The sequence below is a fragment of the Balaenoptera acutorostrata genome, chromosome 3 (genome assembly GCF_949987535.1).
Source record: "Balaenoptera acutorostrata chromosome 3, mBalAcu1.1, whole genome shotgun sequence".
Classification (NCBI taxonomy): domain Eukaryota; kingdom Metazoa; phylum Chordata; class Mammalia; order Artiodactyla; family Balaenopteridae; genus Balaenoptera; species Balaenoptera acutorostrata.
This window is the reverse complement of record NC_080066.1, coordinates 79,750,363-79,763,631: the sequence shown is the minus strand read 5'-3', so window position 1 is coordinate 79,763,631 and position 13,269 is coordinate 79,750,363. Positions and strand designations below refer to the sequence as shown.

The 13,269-nt window shown below is 36.4% G+C and overlaps 1 protein-coding gene across 7 annotated transcripts in view; it reads left to right on the top strand.

Moving 5' to 3' along the window:
* The window catches only part of TCF12 (transcription factor 12), a 375,328-nt gene that overhangs the window by 235,604 nt on the left and 126,455 nt on the right, over positions 1-13,269 (top strand). The gene's annotated exons all lie outside the window — the stretch shown is intronic.

Here is a 13,269-nt window from a genome sequence, read left to right as displayed (position 1 = left end):
AATAGTTGATATGCCTAAACTTATTTGAAAATAATTTGATGAAACATTACTGCTTTACTATAAATGCTTTTCTGTAAATAAGTAGCACTACTAACTACTTAAATTACTGAGAGTTCTTATACTTTTCATGCTTTGCTTACATATTTGTGTTCATGGTGACTGTTTTGTAATGATGATTGGGTAAATAACCTAATGTCTTCATGCACATACTATATTAAATACTTTACATACATGAATTATTCTGAAGATTATAGTTTATCTATAAGGAATGTATTATGTACATTTTAAAAATATATTTTTCTAATGGAAAAGAATATTTTTTAAAAAAGAAGGTAAAAAATTTAAAATAAAATATCTTTTCCCATCAAATATAATTCATATTGTAGAAAATCAAAATATAATGAGCAAAAATATGAACATTATTATACTATTACCAAAGATAAATTACTGTTTATTTTTTAGCATTTAAAAATATGAAAACTAAAAACTAGAGATTAACTTGATCCAACATCCTGTCACTAAGTAGTGAAGCAAGAATTAGAACCCATGTGTGTTTGATTCTAAATCCACCACTTGTTCCATTTTGATCATCTGCCTCCTGAATTGTGTTAAGTAGGTGTTTGCTAGATATCTCCTGATTGGCTAGGAGGTTATGATTCTTTATCAACACATGAATATGTTGTATGTTTGTAAAGCTAGTTTGCTAGTTATTTGGAACTTGTATATCTTTTCCCTTAAATACTGTTAAAAGTAATAGGAGTAAGTATTCAAACTGGTCTACAAGAAAGTGACACATAATGTAGCTGAACTTGTATCTAGGATTGTTGTGGTACTAGACAAAGAGCAGGAGGAGTACCTAGAAGAAAGAGTTCTTCCTTTTTTATGCCTCAGGTCATGCGTAAGTATATACCTGTTTCCTCTGTATAACTCATCTTTGGAATCTTCCCACTTTTCATGCCTGCAAACCCCTCTCTCCTTCCTGAGTCCCTTATTCCAAGTTTCCATATGCCCAATAATGTTATGCTACTTTAGTCTTCAGCTATGAGACTCTTCCCCAGAGTGCTCTGTCTAGAGTTATCTCTTTTTTTCTCCAGTGGTTTGCCAGATCATCAATATACTGACCTCAGCTACTGGTAGGAGAAAAGCAATCTAAATAAACTCATTCACATTAATGAGTAGTGGTAGCATGGTACAGTCCAAAGAACCTAAGGTTTGGAATCAGGACTTATATTTTAGCAATCTGCTCATCCTTCACTAGTTGTATGACCTTGGGGAATTTAGTTGATCCCAGTGATTCTTAGTCACCTCATTTATAAAATGGGAGTAATAACACTTGCTTATCGGAGCTGTGGTGAGTGAGTATCAAATGAGATAATGTATGGTAAATGTAGGTTGTGATATGTAAAACATATAAGTACTAGGCATCATTGATAATAAGTGATGGACTTAATTCTCACATAATTATTTGCATTTTTATAAGCTGCTTTATCACCCAACTTAAACTCTTAACTGGCAGAGTTTTTGTTGTTACTTCTTTTCAGGTGATTCAGAAAGTGGAAAAAACAGAGTTGCAGTAGGAGTCACTTAGGTAAAGCAGGCAAACCTGGCTTGGGTTATATACTCGGGATTGCCTTCCCAAAGCCATTTCTGATTCTTTTCCTCCCTTAGGGTCCACCTAGTCTCTAAGAGCTATCTCCCATGCCCAAATAGTCAATCAGTCTCTCTCTCCTTCTCCCACCCCCTCCCATGGTAGCTGGGGACAGGAGGACAGGGAGTTTAGAGCGCTGTTTTTCAATTTTTAATGTTCATAAGAATCATGTGGAGATCTCACTAAAGTGCATGTTCTAATTCAGATCATCTGGGATGGGACCTGAGATTCTGATTTTTTATAAACTTCTTACCCAGGCTTCTAGTATGAGTATTACATTTGGAGTGTGGTTAAAATAAATCACAGATGTTTTTCTGTATACTTTATTTCTAAAGTATATGTATTTTAGAGAATTGCTCACATTGTCATTACAGATACTTTTAAGAATTTCGTATTTCCTCCATTTAGTCAAAACTGTTTGCTGAGTAAAGCTTGGAACTCACTAGTTGTCCCAAGGTGATAATGAAGGTAACCAGTACTAGTATAAAGTGGTTATAGAGGAGAACCATTACCAGAGGAAAATGTAACTGATGGTGGTGAGTTTTTTCTTTTCATTTAAAAAACTTTGTCAACCGCTCTAACTAATAGTAAATTAAATAAGAAATTTAAAATAGAAATAACTACTGAATCTGTCCAAAGTCATTACATTTTCCTCATATTGCAGATTATACATGTTAAAATCACTGATATTGAATAGCCAATGTATTTATAATAAATTAGAATTTTTGTCTTAGGAGAACTGCTAGTTATTAAGTCCTGTTTATTTCTATGATATTAAAATTATATAAATCCATACCATAGAACTCTAGGGAAATCAATGTTGGACTTAGACAAGGTAGAAACACCAAGACACAAGGGGGCACTGTCTTACCATAATCTGATTGAATTTAACAGCTTTTTGTTTACTCTTAATGTCTGTCCCAATGAAAGCTTAAACATTTATGTTCCTCTAAATCTGTAATACATAAACCAGCTAAGCTTTCAGAGTTCACAAATCAAATGTGCTCTTAGCAAAATTCAGGAACTTTTCATTGTATTTGGCACGAGTTTGGGAAGAGTGGATGATTTGAAGATTGGAGATGGTGTAACACATTTAGCTGTTAGTGTTTAGCTCTACTTGTAGGGGGAAAATCAGTGTAAAAACAATTCAGTTGCTTTGGAGAAATATAGTGCCTCTGTTCTGCAGAAAAGAGTTGGGATAAAGATTGAACTGTTACAAGCTGCAGCTGCATTTGCCATCAAATACCAAGTTGGTGCTGATGAATGTTTTGTTTTTATTGTCATGGAAACTTGGAGTCAGAGAATGGATATTCTATTCATCTGGGAAAATAGCAGTTCCTTGCATAAAACATAAGGACCTTCCAAAGCAGTTCCTAAAATAGATACAGGCTGAATATAATCCAGAAAAGTTGAGGAGGTAAACGTGGAATAAATGCTATGGTTTCTGGATCACTTCTGTTCTCAGTACTAAGAATATAACTGTATATTCACTTATTAAGCTTATTATTTGCTGCTACAAAGCTGAATTCCATGGAGCATGGTATTTGTTTAACATCAATATGGTAGTTACCCAGCCCTTTGGGAGCTGTCTTTATACTTCTTCCTTGATCTGAACATATCTATTAGGAACTCTAAACTTGTATCTTATTAAACAATTGCTTCTGATCCACGAATGATTTGTTTTCCATTCATGCTACTTACCTGCTATAGTCTTCCATTCAGAATATTTTAAAGCATTTTATATTAGAAAGAAAGTGCTTTATCCAGAATAAGGAACTCTTCCTTGAAATACTAAGATGATTGTATTGCCTGGGAAAAAAAGACAATCTAAAAAAAATTTTTTCTTTATTTTTGGCTGCGTTGAGTCTTCGTTGCTGCACGCGGGTTTTCTCTAGTTGTGGTGAGTGGGGGCTACTCTTTGTTGCGGTGCTCAGGCTTCTCATGGTGGCTTCTCTTGTTGTGGAGCACGGGCTCTAGGCGCGTGGGCTTCAGTAGTTGTGGCACATGGGCTCAGTAGTTATGGCCCGTGGGCTCTAGAGCACAGGCTCAGTAGTTGTGGCGCACAGGCTCAGTTGCTCCACGGCATGTGGGATCTTCCCAGACCAGGGATCTAACCCGTGTCCCCTGCATTGGCAGGAAGATTCTTAACCACTGTGCCACCAGGGAAGTCCCAATATAAAATTTTTTTTTTAAAATGAAGATTCAAGTAAATCCTTATGCATACTTTATAAAGTTGTAAATGGAAAGAGGCATAATAGGAACAGAAAATGCAAAGAAATTTTAAATTTCAATTATAGCAAATATACAGCAAAATATAAATATGAGAAATAATAAAATGTAGATAAAGTAGCAACACAAATTAAAGCAGAGTTTGTAAACTTATATTAAGGAAAGGGGAAAATGGTGAGTTATGATGATTATCAGCTAAATTATTGTATCTCTGCAAGGGAAACAAGACATATCTTATGACTTAATAAAAGGTGGTAGAGAAGGAAGGGCTAGAGTAGACTTTTATTTATTTATTTTTAAAATATCTTTATTGGAGTATAATTGCCTTACAGTGTTGTGTTTCTGCTGTACAACAAAGTGAATCAGCTATATGTATACATATATCCCCATATCCCCTCCCTCTTGAGCCTCCCTCCCACCCTCCCTATCCCACCCCTCTAGGTCATCACACAGCATCGAGCTAATCTCCCTGTGCTATTAGCAGCTTCCCACTAGCCATCCATTTTACATTTGGTAGTGTATATATGTCAATGCTATTCTCTTACTTCGTCCCAGTTTCCCCTCCCCGCACCGTGTCCTCAAGTCCGTTCTCTGTGTCTGTGTCTTTATTCCTGCCCTGCCACTCAGTTCATCAGTACCGTTTTTTTAGATTCCATATATGTGCATTAGCATACGGTATTTGTTTTTCTCTTTCTGACTTACTTCACTCTCTATGACAGACTCTAGGTCCATCCACCTCATTATAAATAACTCAATTTCGTTCCTTTTTATGGCTGAGTAATATTCCATTGTATATATGTGCCACATCTTCTTTATCCATTCATCTGTCAATGGACATTTAGGTTGCTTCCATGCCCTGGTTATTGTAAATAGTGCTGCAGTGAACATTGTGGTACATGTCTCTTTTTTTTCTTTCTTTTTTTTTTGAGGGAAACATCATTTTATTAACAACCTACATCCTCCAGCAAGTTAATAATATGATTTTGTTAAAAATCTTTTGAAGAAATCAATTTTTTTAACATCTTTATTGGAGTATAATTGCTTTACAATGTTGTGTTAGTTTCTGCTTTATAACAAAGTGAATCAGCTATACATATACATATATCCCCATATCTCCTCCCTCTTGCGTCTCCCTCCCACCCTCCCCATCCCACCCTTCTAGGTGGTCACAAAGCACCGAGCTGATCTCCCTGTGCTATGTGGCTGCTTCCCACTAGCTATCTATTTTACATTTGGTAGTGTATATATGTCCATGCCACTCTCTCACTTCGTCCCAGCTTACGCTTCCCCCTCCCTTTGTCCTCAAGTCCATTCTCTACATCTGCATCTTTATTCCTGTCCTGCACCTATGTTCTTCAGAACTTTTTTTTTTTTTAGATTCCATATATATGTGTTCGCATATGGTATTTGTTTTTCTCTTTCTGACTTACTTCACTCTGTATGACAGACTCTAGGTCCATCCACCTCACTGCAAATAACTCAATTATGTTTCTTTTTATGGCTGAGTAATATTCCATTGCCACATCTTCTTTATCCATTCATCTGTTAATGGACACTTAGGTTGCTTCCATGTCTTGGCTACTATAAATAGAGCTGCAGTGAACATCGTGGTACATGATTCTTTTTGAATTATGGTTTTCTCAAGATATATGCCCAGTAGTGGGATTGCTGGGTCATATGGTAGTTCTATTTTTAGTTTTCTAAGGAACCTCCATAGTGGCTGTATCAATTTACATTCCCACCAACAGTGCAGGAGGGTTCCCTTTTCTCCACATCCTCTCCAGCATTTATAGTTTGTAGATTTTTTGATGATAGCCATTCTGACCAGTGTGAGGTGATACCTCATTGGTTTCGATTTGCATTTCTCTAATAATCAGTGATGTTGAGCATCTTTTCATGTGTTTGTTGGCAGTCTGTTTGTCTACTTTGGAGAAATGTCTATTTAGGTCTTCCGCCCATTTTTGGATTGGGTTGTTTGTTTTTTTGATATTGAGCTGCATGAGCTGCTTGTTTATTTTGGAGATTAATCCTCAGTTGCCTCATTTGCAAATATTTTCTCCCATTCTGAGGGTTGTCTTTTTGTCTTATTTATGGTTTCCTTTGCTGTGCAAAAGCTTTTAAGTTTCATTAGGCCTCATTTGTTTATTTTTGATTTTATTTCCATTATTCTAGGAGGTAGGTCGAAAAGGATCTTGCTGTAATTTATGTCATAGAGTTTTCTGCCTATGTTTTCCTCTAAGAGTTTTACAGTATCTGTCCTTACATTTAGGTCTTTGATCCATTTTGAGTTTATTTTTGTGTATGGTGTTAGGAAGTGGTCTGATTTCATTCTTTTACATGTAGCTTTCCAATTTTAGATAGGATAGTCAGAGAAGGCTTCTCCGAGGAGGTAACATTTGAGCAGAGACATGAATGCTCTGGCAGAAAAGTGTTTCATGCAGGGAAACTAGCGCGTCCAGCAACCTTCAGTAGGATTTAACTTAGAATGTTTAAGGAAAATAACAAAATACAAGTTTATGAACAAGGTTGAAAAGAACGATGTTCAAATGGACTTTAAAGCACTATGATTAACTAGAACATATGACCAGTTTTCTCACATGAGACAGTTCCAGGATTAGAGTGCTAAATCAAAGTTTAAGTTGCCAGGATTTAGGAATCTCTCACAGGAAGAATAGGATTGTTTCAAAATAAAAATTTTAAGTGTGGGTTTTACTGCTACTTAGTACTGGTTTTCAAAATATTGTAATGAAATAAATGTTTTTTATTATTGGATGTAGTCTGATGTAGGCAAGAAGCAATATGTGTCAAAATAAATGTAAATATGACTTAAGAGTTTAAGAAGCAGTAATCTCTAACAATATAGTTTATGGACCTAGCATGCTCCTGCTGTGCCACTTTGCTGATCCAGAATATAGTTTAATAACAGCAATTTTTCACAAATGTTTTTAATGCTGTATGGTGTCTAGAGCATGTGAGAGTGTGTGTGTGTGTATATCATAGCACATACAGTAGGATGAGAAATTGAAGGTCTGCACAACAAAATACCTGAGATTGAATTCAGGGAACTAGTCAACATGTCAAAAGAAAATACAGGAGAAACTATGAACTGGACATTGTATTCCATAACTGAACTGATGAGAAAGAATTGGAAAATTGCCAGCTTTTTAACCTTTTAGAAATAACAGTGTGTGTAGTTAGTACAGGAGATCATATTCTTAGAGCAGTTTGTTCCATATTCAAATATGTCAGCACACTTAGTGCAATTCAAAGTATTTTAGAAATAAAACATCTGAGGTTAAAAAATAGAGAACTTCTTTACAATGTCATAAAAACAAAAGTAGTTTAAGAGAGTTTTTAGATTTTCCAAGAGTTTATCAAACCCAGTTTCTATTATGGTATAGTCTAGCTGAGTAGGATGTATTTAATTTAGGATATCCAAAATGTAAAGATAGTAACTGTTGTGGTATGTTATCTTCTACCATACGAACTCCTTTGAGTCGTTTTTTTTTTTTGTCAGAAAGTCTGATTATTTATGGGAGTCAAGGTTTGCTCTGTTTTACCTTCCTGATCTATAAAAATGGTTTTGCTAGAGAAAGAGTAGGAGAATGCTTTTTTTTTCTTTTTTGGGGAGAGGGGCTGGTGGAAGATTTCTAAGAGGTATATAAAAAAGCTCAGAAAGTTCCATAGTCCTCATTAAACGAGTTATTAGTCCTCATTAAACCATTAGTTTTCAGACATTGGACAATAGGCAGTGCCGGAGAAAAGGAAAAAAATCAAGGTGAGTCCTGCAGTTCTCCATTTTACTCCCTGGAGGAAGATTCCAGGCTACAGCAGTGGGAAGAGGAAATCAAACAGAATCCAACAGTCTTACTGAGTTGAGGAGACAAAGAACAGGATTCAGAGAAGCCAAGGGTAGGTCAGATTTGCAGGGCAAAAAAGAGGGAGCACAGAGAGCTCAAGATCTGTAGAGGGGTTCCTTGGGTTTTTTGGCTGAATACTGATCTGTGCATGTGTGAGAGGAGACTTAACTTGAGACCAGGAAGGAATCACATAAGGAGTAGGCTGATTAATTCCTGAAACTTACACAAAGCTGGGAGTAGTTCTTCTTTCAGCCAACCAAAGTGGAAAGATCTCATAATAAATGGCATTGTGTAGAGTACTCAGAAAGGTATTGTGTTGGTGAGGCTAGATTTACCCTGGGCTAAAGGCTATTCTGGACCCGCTTTAGCGAAGCTTAAAGGCAACGCTGGAAAAGTATCAAACTGATTCCAGTTTGACTTAACTGCTTACCAGAACAAAGTCCAACATTCTTTAAAGGAATACAACAAAATCTAGCACCTCAAAATGTGAACTTAATAATGTCTGGCATCAAAGCAAAAATTGCTAAGCATGAAAAGAAGCAGGAAACTATATTCTATAACCAGGAGTAAAATTCATCAGTAGAAACAACAGAGCTGGAAATACAGAGATGATGGAGTTAGCAAACGAAGGTATTAAAAAGGCTGTTGTAAATATGCTCCATAGCTCAAAAATATAGATGAATATGATGAGAGGAGAAATGAAAGATATAAAAAAGTAAAAAAAGGAAATTCCAGGGATGAAAAATACAATATTTGAAATGAAAAATACACTGGATGGGATTAACAGCAGATTATTCACTGCAAAAGAAAAAATCAGTGAATCTGCAGACATGGAAACCATCCAAAATGAAGATCAGAGGATATGTACCTTCTATTTAGGGTATAGAGATCTGCAGCACATGCCATTTTCACTCTTTATGATGAGAAAAAATGAAAAGGGCTGATAAAGTACAAAACTCTTTTTTGAGTCCATCAGGGAGCTGAAATTACATGGCAATCATGTGACCTAAATTCCAAGGAGAAATGGTACACATGAACTCTACTACCTGTGGCAAAGCATGGGAGAATAAGGTATCACAACACAAGCAGGTAAGAGGAATCAGTGAAAACTTTAAAGTTCAACAGAAGCCCAATTGTTAGAAGAAGGCCAAGGGTTGGCAACATATCAGTTTGAAATAACTGGGAGCATCTAACAAAAGAACAGTTCATAAGGGGATTTCACTCTCATTCTCAAACTTTTCCTCCTCAAACCTCCACTGAGTACTCACAAGAAAGATTGGGGTTAGGGCAAGAGACTGAAGAAGATTCTTGCAGGTCCTGATCATCTATCATTATGGGCAAAGCAGGAAATGCATGCCAGCTTCCCTGGATCCTAGGTACTTAAGCTGCTTTAGATGGGGCAACAAAGCCTCTTGCCCAAAGGACACAAGCTAAGACACATTGTGATTGGGGGAGGACAGAAAACTCATCTTAGACCTAAGAACCTACACTAAGTACAGGTCTCCTGCCTATCAGAGAGGGGTAAAAACTCCAACCCAAGGTCAACTTTAGATATGAAGCAGAGTTTTGCTCTTATAGGGAGGAAAGGTGAAGGACAGGAAAGCAACAGCAGTCTACCACTGGAGGTGGGGCAAAAGCATGGAGAGACACCCCCACTCTGGAGCACAGGTTTATAGGATCTGTTAAAAGCTGAGGATGAAAAACTAACACTCAGAAAAGTCCTACAGCAGCCCAGCCATATGCCAAGCCCTAGGCAAAAGCAGCCAATCACTGGAGGGAGTTGAAGCTTCTCGTCAGCTAAAGGTAACCAAAGCAACAACAATCATACCCAGCTAAACTCCTGATTAGATTGACTAATTGCCTTACTCTGGAATAGGCACGCTCATTTCCAGGCCTAAATTCTATTTACCTCAGTATCTGCTCTTCTACACGTAACATCCTGCATTCAGTCAAAATTATGATTCATGAACATACAGGGAAAAAAACACATTGTCAAGAGGTAAAATAATCAATAGAATAAGACCTAAAGATGGCTCAGATGTTGGAACTATCAGACAAGGACTTTAAAGTAACTCTGGTTAACATATTAAAGGATCTAATGGAAAAAGGTGCACAACATGCACAAATAAATGGAAAATTTTTAGCAGATAGATGGAGGTAGTAACAGTCAAACTGAAATGTTGGAAATAAAAGACACGATATCAGAGATGAAGAATTCTTTCAGGACTGTCAATAGACAACACAGTTGCAGAAGAAATCAGTAAGTTTGAATACAGTTAACAGAAATCCAAACTGAAACAGAAAGAGAAAAAAGTGATAAAAGATCTATGGGACAATGTCAAACAGTCTAACATGTTTGTGACTGAAGTCTCAGATGGAGAAGAAGAGAGAAAAAAAATCATAGATACAAGATTTTTAAAAACAACACACACACACACACACCCCTAGAAGTATATTCCAACTGCTGAAAACCAACAATGAAGAGAAGATCTTGAAGGCAGCCAGAGGCAGAAAAACCATATATATACAGAGCAATAAAAATAAACTACAGCAGACTTCTTATTAGAAAAGTTGCAAGCATGAAGATGATAGAGTGACATCTCTAAAGTGTTAAAAAAAAAAACCCTGTCAGCCCAGGATTATGTATACATTGAAAATAGATGTTTTTTCAGTAAGGACAAGGTAAAAACTTTTTCAGATACATGAAAAGCTGAGAGAATCAATTCCCAGCAGACTTATGCTACAATAACTGTTAAAGTTCTTTAGGCGTAGAGAATGTGACACCAGGCAGAAACTTGGATCTACACCAGTTTTTTCTGTAAAGGGCCAAATATCATGTATTTTAGGGTTTGTAGGTCAGACAGTCTCTGTCACAGCTACTCATCTCTGCCTTTGTAGCACAACAGCAACCATGGATGATCGCTTTATTCCAGTAAAACTTTATTTACAAAATCTGGAAGCAGGCCAGCTTTGGTTCATGGGTTATAGTACGCCAACCCCTGATATATACAAAGAAATGAGGGCTCCAGAAATGGTAAAAATGAAAGTAAATATAGAAGACATATGTTTCCTCACTTTTAATCATACTATAAAATAACTGTAGGTCTAAGCAAAAATAGTAACACTGTATGTGGGGTATATAAAATATGTACAAGCAAAAGGCATAACAACAATAACACAAAGGATTGGAGGGAGGATTTTGGAAGTATACTTTCGAAAGTTTCCTATGCTATTACATTATTACTTGAAAGTAGACCCTTTTAGCTAAAGATATATATTATAAATTGAGGGCAAACACTAAAAAAAAAAAAGTCAATAGTAGAGACTAAATGGAATACTTGATCCAAAAGCAGACTGAAAAAGAAATAAAGAACAGATGAGACAGATAGAAAACATCTAACAAAAATGATAGATTTAAATCTGACCATATCAATAATCACATTAAATGTAAATAGCCAAAGCACACAGAGAAAAAAGAGATTGGAAAAAAAAAGTTTTGACTTTTTTATTCTCTATTTTCTAGTGATTTTTGCACTTATTTTAAAGAATAGGTTCTTCTCTACATGAAAATGTTTAAGTAGTGAGCATCACATTTGTTTATACACTGTGGTAAACCTCCTCACAGTGTAATTCCTCCTTTTTACCTAAGGATGGTCTGCCCCCCTGTCCCCCATGAGCTTCAGATGACAACCAAGGTATCTTGAACCAATGGCTTAGAACTATCAGACCCAAGGTAATCTCCCATAACCATTTTTCCCAACTCCTGGAAAAAAAGGAATAAGCAAGTAAAGGATTACATGCAAGCCTGTCTACCCTGTTTCCTCTGTGTTATAGAATCTCCAACTCTGTTAAAATTCACTTAAGGTTGTCCTTCTTTTATGCTTTCATTTCTTTTTAAATTCTTTACTACCTTTTTCATGCCTTGCATGCCTTTTTTGATAAATCTTTGTCTTTATTTCAGTTGTGAACAGAAGCTTAATTGTTTGTGGACCAGTGTACAGATTGTGCTAGAGGAATACCCATTCATTAATGCTAAGGGAAGAGTGAAGCCATTAGCTTTTAATGAATTTTAATGAAATGAAAGGCATAAAGAATTTTAAAAACTTTGAAAGTATCCACAAGTTCTCTTTAAATTATTTCCCTGGAATCTACCTACTTATTCTCTATTTAAGACTTTTTCCTCAAGCACTGATATTCAAGCACAGGATACACATTCATGGATCTTCCAGTCAGTGTATTTTTCTTTAAAATAATAACTAATATTTAATTAGCCCTTATCTTGTGTTTTTCCCTATTTTAAAGCACTTTGTATATTAATACATTTTAACCTCACAAAAACCCAGTGAGGTAAAACTCTTTTTATTCCATTGCAGCACTGAGGCAACTAAGGGACAGAGAGGTTTAGGTAATAATGTTAGTAGGAAGTGGAGTGGGAATTTAAACCCAGTTAGTCTGCATCCAGAGTCACTGTTTTTAACCATTGCCCCATGCCTCCTCTCTGATTTTATTATTACAGTTTTTTCTTTACTTCCTTTATTCTTTAATTTCTTCCTTTGCTTCTCCCTTCAACAAATATTTTACACAGACATACTTTAACTTGATTTGCCATTTATAATGAGTTGGGTTGTAAAAAAAAAAAACCTCATTTTGAGTAGTTTGACTCACAAACTCTGGATTATAACCGATTGAGAATTCAAGGCAAGCCTTTACCTGTTTTCAAACTACAGAGGTCAGATGGCAGTAAATTGCAGTGTTGGAGGCCACTCAGTGAAAACTGAATGTGTCATATTCTACCCTCAGAGTTGCCATCATGTATCAAGAACCGTATTTAAATTTTAGTAGACCATAATGGGGATTTAAGGCTTTCTTTTGGGCTTTCTCCATCTGTCTTAAGAAAACAGAATAGAATAGTCTCCTTCATTTGCTCCATATCTGTACATTTTCTGTGGTGTACCAAATGTGTTTACCTTCCTACGTTGTATCGGTGAAGGGTGTTGCGCCCCAGTGAAAAACCTTATTACCATTTAGAATTTTTCTTAATTTGAGTAGAATGAAGTCTTAATAATTCTGAGTATATTAACTTCGGTTTCCTATATTCAACATACCATATTCATGGTTTAAATATCTCAGAATGTATTAAACAGATGTTATGATGAACTGCCTAGATACTTCATTTTTATTTTTTTATTTTTATATATAAATTTATTTATTTTTGGCTGCTTTGGGTCTTCGTTGCTGCTCACGGGCTTTCTCTAGTTGCGGCGAGCGGGGGCTACTCTTCATTGCGGTGCGCAGCCTTCTCATTGCGGTGGCTTCTCTTGTTGCGGAGCACGGGCTCTAGATGCGTGGGCTTCAGTAGTTGTGGCTCGCGGTCTCAGTAGTTGTGGCTCACGGGCTCTAGAGCACAGGCTCAGTCGTTGTGGCACACGGGCTTAGTTGCTCCGCGACATGTGGGATCCTCCCGGACCAGGGCTCGAACCCGTGTCCCCTGCATTGGTAGGCAGATTCTTAACCACTGAGCCACTAGAGAAG